The sequence below is a fragment of the Lycium barbarum genome, chromosome 12 (assembly GCF_019175385.1).
Source record: "Lycium barbarum isolate Lr01 chromosome 12, ASM1917538v2, whole genome shotgun sequence".
Lineage (NCBI taxonomy): Eukaryota > Viridiplantae > Streptophyta > Magnoliopsida > Solanales > Solanaceae > Lycium > Lycium barbarum.
The window spans coordinates 55,733,493-55,741,089 of NC_083348.1; the positions used below are offsets into that span (position 1 = coordinate 55,733,493).

At 40.6% G+C, this 7,597-nt stretch overlaps 1 long non-coding RNA gene and 1 other non-coding gene across 3 annotated transcripts; both read right to left on the bottom strand.

Moving 5' to 3' along the window:
- Window positions 1–448: 448 nt before the first annotated feature.
- Window positions 449–565, bottom strand: LOC132625281 (U5 spliceosomal RNA). Its single transcript, XR_009576723.1, has one exon. It is a non-coding gene; the product is annotated as a U5 spliceosomal RNA (small nuclear RNA).
- Window positions 566–2,259: 1,694 nt separating this feature from the next.
- On the bottom strand, window positions 2,260–5,962 carry LOC132624100 (uncharacterized). Of its 2 annotated transcripts, none has more exons than XR_009576525.1 (2): window positions 5,624–5,962; window positions 2,260–2,696 (listed from the first exon to the last, which is right to left on the bottom strand). It is a non-coding gene; the product is annotated as an uncharacterized LOC132624100 (long non-coding RNA). The 2 variants fall into 2 exon arrangements; XR_009576526.1 differs by lacking the exon at window positions 5,624–5,962 and adding an exon at window positions 3,622–4,654.
- Window positions 5,963–7,597: the final 1,635 nt, after the last annotated feature.

Here is a 7,597-nt window from a genome sequence, read left to right on the forward strand (position 1 = left end):
GATAAAAAAAATTCAAATTCTTATACAATCTTACCAAATGAGTAAATTATAGTTCATAATAAAATTAATACGCTACTAGAAGGCTTTTCTAAAAAATACAACATCAATTGATCAAACTTTAGTTCAATAGAAAGGAAAATTTAACATGAATAGTAATGTAACTACTCTTTAATATATTCCTCCCACATGATACGAACAATATATCTACGAATTTATGGTTGATAAACATGATTGGTAAATATATCTGGGTCTTTTTTTACAAAATATAAACGTCTGGATCAAATTTTACATGTATATTTTTTGAAATCATGATTTCGTATTTCATCTCCTGAGATGAAATCAGAAATGAAATCTCATGTCCAAACACTGATTTCATCTGATTTCATCTCATGAGATGAAATCGCATGTCCAAACACCTACTAAGAAAATTTTAAACTAGAATTGTTAGGGTTCTCAGATAAGAGAACCCCTCCAAAAATAAGCGTATGCCACTATTTGCGACGCGCATACGGTATTCTTTAGTAAAAAGCGAACTAATAGTTCGCTTTGTGCTCATTGCGTGGCTGCGTGAGTTTCATCTTTAGCGCAGGAGCTGGTTTTATACTGGCTCCTTCTACTTGCTTCTTCACTTGTAGCCGATGTGGGACAAAGTTCCACATTATTATGAGCCTGTTTGGATGGGCTTAAAAGAAACAGCTTATAAGCTGTTTTTTTAAGCTAAGTGAAACAGGAAAACTTATTTTTTTTTAGGCTTATTTTAAGCACAAAATGACTTATAAGCTGGTCAGTCAAACACTCAAAAAAGTTGAATAAGCTGTTTTCAGCAACTTATAAGCTAAGCCAAACAGGCTCTATATGATGATAGGCGGTTTTGGCATGGGCTTTCTTGGGGGGGAGCCGCGAGCCCAAGTTAGTAGCTCTTTCTCGAATTACATTGAGGAAACACAGAGGCTGGGCAAATGCACTTCCCGATGAAATAGTGGGCAAATGACTGGGCCTTGAAACTGTTGAACATGAGCACCAATTCTAAAATTTTAGAAAAACTGAAAAACAATTTCATTTTTCTCTTGATTGAGTAGATTCAAATAGTGGAGTTGATAGAAATGAAGGGGGAACATGAGCACCAATTCTAAAATTTTAGAAAAACTGAAAAACAATTTCATTTTTCTCTTGATTGAGTAGATTCAAATAGTGGAGTTGATAGAAATGAATGGGATTAAGCATGGTTGATTAAAGTTTTGCAAAAACTTTCTTGGATGGAGAAATGCCTTGAGGAACTTTTTGAAACAAAGAATCTTCTAACATGCAAAAAACATTCCTTAATGATCAGCAGAATAACATAACAATAGGAAGAGCAAACCATATTCTTTCTGATTATTAAGGAATAGTCCTCCTTTCTTTACCGTTTTGGTCATCTCGTAGATGCATCTATGATAGACAAAATAATATACGAAATCCACTTCCACTTTTTATTTCCTCATAAATTCTTTCACTTATTTAACGAGAAATGAAGTAGCCAGTGTGAGAACTTTAAGCAGCCAGATATGAACGTTTATTTATTTATTTACTATCAGCACGATTTAGGTCTCAGTGGCTGCTCTACCTTTTCAATGATTTAGCCCTTCATTTGAAGTTTTTCTCCCTATTGTTCAATGTTTGTTCGCCTCCAAGAACTATGTATGTCTATTTTCAGACAATTCCAATGGTTTTTCAACAACAACATACCCAGTGAAATCCCACAGTATGTGTCTGGGGAGGGTAAAATGTATCCAGACCTTAGCCTCATCTCGGAATATAGAGAGGTTGTTTCCGAAATACCCTCGACTCAAGAGAAAAGATGACGAGAAAAGGTCAGATAAGTACAAATAGTTCAAAGCAATATGAAAATGAAACTAATGAAAGCAAAAAATCCATGATAAAGCAGTCTGAGAAAAAAAAAAGCAATAGCTACCACAGATAAATACGATAATTGAAGTACAAGAAACAACATATAGTTGCAAGAATCAAAGGATAATAAAATGAAGATCAAAACTACGACTACTAGTACGAAGGGATACGTGGGATTACTTACTAGCCTTCTACCCTAATCTAAGTCCTCCATAGCCTCCTATCTATTGTCACGACCCAACCCCGTGGGCCGTGACAAGTGCCCGAATTGGGCACCCGAACACAATCACAAATCCGGGCGGCAAACAGATGACTTATACTGACACAAATATCAAACGCTGCCTTAGATTATATCAAACACATCCAGGTATATAACAGAAGCCGACAAGGCGGTGTTTCAAATTTATAAGATTTTCAAAGAAAATTTCGGCAGAGTTTCCTTTGTTTTTCGGACTTATCCAAAATAACCCTGTACACAGCAAATTCCAACAAAGGCCACACAGGGCCAACAGAACAACATATACATGTGCGAGCCGACAAGGCTGCCATTACGAATGGGTACGCCCCAAACATAAGTCATAGACATAAAACGCATCAACAACTACAAACAGACCCACACCGATGTCCACAGACCTCTAAGAGTAATGACCGTATTATGTGGCGGGACAGGGCCCCGCCATACCCAAATAAACACCTACGAATACAACATAAGGGAGTTATACCACAAGCTAGCTCCGGAACAAAGGAGCAGTCCAAAATAGCTGAAATAGTGTCCTAAGCTGGCGGATCTCCGAAACGAGCGTCTGTACCTGCGGGCATGAACGCAGCCCCCCGAAGAAAGGGGGTCAGTACGGAATATGTACTGAGCATGTAAAGCATGAAATGTAGTAATAGACTCATAAGGAGACAAAGTATGTAGGACCCAATGCAGCAATCAGAAATTCATAAAACTTGCCTTTGGACATATTTTATCTGTATCATTCTCATATCAATATCGTTATAGAGTTTTGTAATCAAAGTTGCAAAATCATTCTGTATATAACATATATAACGTGTCCCGGCCCTTTAATGAGGGACTCGGTAATTAAAATCATAGCATCATAAACATAAACATAGACGTGTCCCGGCCCTTTAATAAGGGACTCGGTAATAGGGAATATGCCCTCCTGGCCACCATCTCCATATCATCATGTCATCATATCATCATATACATAGATATATAACGTGTCCCGGCCCTCTAGTGAGGGACTCGGTGATTAATATAGTAAATATGCGCACGAGAACGTGTCCTGGCCCGGGACTCAGTGAAGGATATAGCGGTAAGCACGAGCAGAATAAATAGCAACCACATATATGCAATTCATCTTTTTGAGACTCAGTGGATAAGCAACTAACCAGCTCTAAAGTGTAAAAATAATATTCATATTCAGTTCATCTTAAGTCTCATACAAACTATTACAAGAAACGTTTCAGATTTCATGTACGTATATCGCTTCAACATGGTATAGCTTTTGAAAGTCAAGTATGTCTCTAGTTGTGTAATTCTTTAAGTATAGGAACTTTCATGCATTATTCATTAGTCAATCATATTGTAGGCACATGACAATAACCTTAATGAAATATAGAATCATAAGTCATACATGAAACTAGAGAATAGAATCTACCCCAAGGTTCATATCGTTTCACACTTACGTCTAGGACATGCCAAAAGAAGAAGGAATAGGCTTTACATACCTTTTGCGTTTAGTTGTATTCTAACTTGTACTTGCTGCCCAAAAACACTTATCCTATATCAAGATGTGAAGAACTACAATTAGTCTACAAGGGCATTCAATACGTATTGTGACACTCACAATTCCTTTCTAACAATTAAACGACGTTTCGTTCGCATTCAAACCAACTAGCGTTACAAGCTAACATTGCTAATCGTTCTTTCATATATTAATCAAGACTTGTTTAAACATGACTTAGGGAACTTGGGCAGTCCATACACCATTCAAAACTGTTTCATACACATGGCTAAACAACACACATAGCATTTCCATTCTCACTTAGCAATTTTCCAGTTTTAACTTGCAACAACAACAACACGTTTAATGACATTACTTTCATGATTTTTGGAACTGTTTTAGCATCATTTCCATTCTTATAACAGCCCACCATCATTTCAGTTTCAGCTTGAATCAATGCACTTTACTTTCACTAAACGTTTGCAACAAGAATCAACATTCAACACACACAAATTCACTTCTAACATCAAAACTGTCCACAGTTTTGGACTGCCTATACACTTCATCATAATTCATTTCTTTAACACCTCAATTCACATATTCAACATGCATACAATGCACCACAATGTCCATAACAACAACAATCCAAATGTGACACAAAACAGTCCCTAAATCTCCCCTAAAACAGTCCCTTTTTACACGGCTACAACACCCTTCCCACAATTTCGTGATCTTCATCCGTTTATCCAACTACAATACATTCAATCCATTTCCAATACATGTTCAAGAAGATAAAGCATGACTTCATTAGAACCTTCAACTCACGGCTCATTTTCATTTCAAGAAAAAAAAACAGTCCCATATCCAACATACAACATCACAACCAAACTTCTACAAATCTTTGTTCATTTGCCTATGTTGATACATATTCAATTCATCAACAATACATGCAAAATGAAATCAATCATGACTTCACCTCACTCACGGCTAACTCTTTACTTCAACTACAACAACAATCCAACAACAACATGCATGAACTATACATTCAAGTCGTCATACAACACATGAAAAAAATTATCAACTCTTACCTTGTAACTACACTTCAATCGGCTAGCCTTCACTTTCACTTCTTGGATTTTTTTTTTAACACTTGTTCTTGCTATATCAATGGATGCTACACGTTAATATACCTTCAATGGAGTTAAATTGCTTGAGAAACTAAAATTTTTGGATCAATTTTTCTTCACCATTTTCGGCTAGCTCTAGCCGTGAGTCTCTCTTTCTCTCTCTAAGTGTTCTACACTTTGGAATGTTGTAATGAGTTGTGAAAGTGTGGAGTGGACAGATTTTTTTTGTCTCTTTGTCCCCTCCATGCCTTGGACATGTGGATCACACTAATTTTGGGTCAAGATTCCTTGACCAAGGCATTGAAATGCACGGCCAAGCATGGCCTAAAAGTGGGCTGTTTTTTTTTTTTTGTTTTGTCTTCCCAATCCCACTTATTAATCCAAGTGTGATTAGTTTAATCCCAATTTTCCATTAACACTTCCATGCCAAACGAAAATTGTAGACAAATTGTGATTCGAAACGAAACCGGAAGTTAAAATTTCTACTTCGTATCTTAAGATAGTCTTGTCTTTAACTTGTCACTTTTAGTTTAAAACGTCCCAATGTATGAAAATATAGGATGTAACATTCTTCCCCCCTTTAGAACATTCGTCCTCGAATGTTACATTAGTGTTGCCTAAGCATACTTAACCTTTCACCCTTCCTAGTCAATCTTATCCTTCACAACCTCACAGCCTGTCTTACCAATACATTTGCATCCGTCACAATTCATTTTCCTCTGTATTCTCATCTTAATCATACTACTACTCCTTTTTACTATAAACTCGACATAATTTATCCCTATTTTTTTTTTTTAACAACAAAGGGAAAAATATATGACAGTGTGGAGCTTGGATCTATCAATGCATATACATCTTGGGAGGAAATCGATAATATACCTGTAACAACATTCGGCGACGCTTCCTGATCCTGTCTGCTAGCTAAAGCATATAAGCGGTTTGAAGGACCGCCAGAACTAGAAGCCCCTCCACGGCCTCTGCCACGGCCTGCTGGTGTCGGAATACCTTGTCCCATAGGACGCATGGCAACTGAAGAAGAAGAACCAGCAACTGACCCCGTAGGCTGAGCTGCACCATCTGCACCACCCCCAAATCGACACTCCCTCATGGTATGGCCTTGACGGCCGCAAGAGAAACAAGCACCAGTAATGCGGCGGCATTCCCCCAGATGGCGCCTGCCACATTGAGGGCACTGTGGTATAGATGGCCTCGTCTGGCCTGAATCTTTGTGCATCTGGAAACCTGAAGTCATGGAGCTTTGACCAGCTTCTGAATACCCTGTGCTATCAAACCTCCTACCAGTGAATCGTGGAGGTTCACTCCGTGCCGGCTGAGAAGGGTAGCTATTATGCTGTTGTTGGGGCTGCCCGCCTCGAAACTCACCAGAATACCCAGCTGACCTGGCCCGCTTGGGCGGTCTCCTATCACGATCTCTGCCCGATTGATCTCTACCAGCATAATCGGCCCTGTATCGGTCCTCCATACCCTGGGCATGGGCCTGTAACCGGGCGATATCCATATCTGTCTGTGACGCCATCGCCATGCAACCGTCAATCAAGTAGCGGTCCAATCCTATCACATACCGGTGCATACGGTCAGCCATATCCACTACTATAGCAGGGGCATATCGAGCCAAAGAATCAAACTCCAGGTTATACTCGCGAACACTCCGGCCGTTCTGCCGCAACTGTAAAAATTTATCAACCCGTGCCCGCCGTAACTCCGGGGGCAGAAAGTGGCGGAGAAAAGCAGTCACAAACTCATCCCAAGTAGCTGGGGAAGCCCCCTCACCTCTGGACAGCTCCCAAGACTCATACCAATTGGCAGCAACATCTCGTAATCTGTGTGAGGCTAACTCAACGGACTCGGTCTCTGAAGCCCTGACCAAATCCAATGAGCGCCGCACTCCCCGAATGAAGTCGTGGGGGTCCTCCTCGGGCTTAGATCCGTAAAACTCTGGGGGACGGCATGTCAAAAAGTCACGAACCCTCAGGCTATCACGCCTGTCATCATCATCATCATCTCTCTGCCCGCGTCTGCGAACCTGTCCCGCTACCAAAGTAGTCAACAACTGTACGGCCTCCCTCAATGTCCTATCCTCCGCCCCTGGCTGAGGAGCTGGAGGCGCGGGAGCTGGAGCCTCTGGAGCTAATGGTGATGCTGCTCCAGACTCCTCTGATGATGAAGACATAGCAGAGTCTGCTGGCCGGGACGCAATATCACGCATCATCTGAGCAAGGGTCCGAGTACCCTTCTGAGCCCGACTGGTCTCTCCTACCACGCCCTTTTTCTTCTGGGCAGCCGTTGCCTTTTTCGGAGGCATCACTGAAAGAAAAACACAACAACTGATCAGAACAGAGTCATCCTAATAGCACAGCTCTATCGCACGATCTAAGATTTCAAGAAAGGAAACGCCCTAAATGTCCTGTAGCTTCCTGTTTATAGATGTGGTGCACAACACACCGATAAACAAGACTCTACTAGACACAGTCTGTAGACACTCCGAGGAAGGACCGCTCTGATACCACTTCTGTCACGACCCAACCCCGTGGGCCGTGACAAGTGCCCGAATTGGGCACCCGAACACAATCACAAATCCGGGCGGCAAACAGATGACTTATACTGACACAAATATCAAACGCTGCCTTAGATTATATCAAACACATCCAGGTATATAACAGAAGCCGACAAGGCGGTGTTTCAAATTTATAAGATTTTCAAAGAAAATTTCGGCAGAGTTTCCTTTGTTTTTCGGACTTATCCAAAATAACCCTGTACACAGCAAATTCCAACAAAGGCCACACAGGGCCAACAGAACAACATATACATGTGCGAGCCGACAAGGCTGCCATT